The sequence below is a fragment of the Limulus polyphemus genome, unplaced genomic scaffold, assembly GCF_000517525.1.
Source record: "Limulus polyphemus unplaced genomic scaffold, Limulus_polyphemus-2.1.2 Scaffold116624, whole genome shotgun sequence".
NCBI lineage: Eukaryota > Metazoa > Arthropoda > Merostomata > Xiphosura > Limulidae > Limulus > Limulus polyphemus.
Window position 1 is genome coordinate 1 of NW_013782220.1, and position 1,588 is coordinate 1,588.

Consider the following 1,588-nt stretch of genomic DNA (forward strand, 5'->3'; position numbering starts at 1 on the left):
GTTAGTTTCTTCTACATTTTAACTCTTTCTTATTATGATTTAAAAACTATAGTTCATTTTATCGGGTGTAAAAAAAAAAAATTAGATATTTTTCTGCTTTTTATTTCCAATCTAGATTGCAATAGGAGTTTTGAGTGCTTTGAGTGGTGTGTGGTCATTTATGCAAACATGGGGATGGATGAGAAGAGCAGGAAAACAAACTATTGATGTAGTGGTATGTCACACAAGAATATAGCTTTAGATGTGGTGTGTTACAGCGTAGACTACTGTTGTATGGATCTGGTGTTACAGTGTCTAACATAGCTATATATCTGGTGTTACAGTATATAACATAGCTATATATCTGGTGTTACAGTATATAACATAGCTATATATCTGGTGTTACAGTATATAACATAGCTATATATCTGGTGTTACAGTATATAACATTGCTATATATCTGGTGTTACAGTGTATAACATAGCTATAGATCTGGTGTTACAGTGTATAAAATAGCTGTAGATCTGGTGTTAGAGTGTATAAAATAGCTATAGATCTGGTGTTACAGTGTATAAAATAGCTATAGATCTGGTGTTACAGTGTATAACATAGCTATAGATCTGGTGTTACAGTATATAACATAGCTATACAAATACAAAACATAATATTACAACAAAATAACCATAAATTCATATGTAATATTATACCTTCAGATCTAGAATTCTCACTTGTTCTGAACTAAAGTCTGACTCCAACACGTTTATACACAAAGTATTCATGTGTAATATTATACCTTGAGATCTAGAAGTCTCGCTTGTTCTGAACAAAAGTTTGACTCCAACATGTTTATACACAAAGTATTCATGTGTAATATTATACCTTTAGATCTAGAAGTCTCGCTTGTTCTGAACTAAAGTTTGACTCCAACATGTTTATACACAAAGTATTCATAATTGTAATATTATACCTTCAGATCTAGAAGTCTCGCTTGTTCTGAACTAAAGTTTGACTCCAACATGTTTATACACAAAGTATTCATTTGTAATATTATACCTTCAGATCTAGAAGTCTCACTTGTTCTGAACTAAAGTCTGACTCCAACATGTTTATACACAAAGTAACTATAAATGTACGATATGTCTAACTTTTAGGTTTATTATACTTGTTTTATCTTCCAGGTCCTGGGAAAATTGATTGTGTTTGTTTCTGGATGTTTAGCCAATGTTTTCTTTATGGTTATTTTTAGTGCTTCACTCAACTGGCTGATATTCTACAAAGTGAGTATTCTTTATGATGCACAAATGAATCTTATCTTCCTGCATTTTAGATAGAATATTGAATTATTTCAGTTAAACCTGCAATTTAATGAAGATTTTCATTTACTGACTCAGTAAAATTTCTATATTTGTATGATACATTATAGTAGATAAAAAAAAAAATGTCTTGAGGTTCTTACTATAACAAAAAAGATTTTTTAAAGTCTAATCCTTAAAGCTAGCATTACAGAGAGATAAATTTTTCATGGTTTTATGTGAAACTAACGTTGTTTAACACCTCCATTCGATTGTTGCTTATTTACGTAGAATCAAGATGTGGTACATTTAATGCT

At 30.2% G+C, this 1,588-nt stretch overlaps 1 long non-coding RNA gene across 1 annotated transcript; it reads left to right on the plus strand.

The window, feature by feature from the left end:
* Positions 1–90: 90 nt before the first annotated feature.
* LOC106477945 lies at positions 91–1,588 on the plus strand. Its single transcript, XR_001292039.2, has 3 exons — positions 91–214; positions 1,158–1,256; positions 1,563–1,588. It is a non-coding gene; the product is annotated as an uncharacterized LOC106477945 (long non-coding RNA).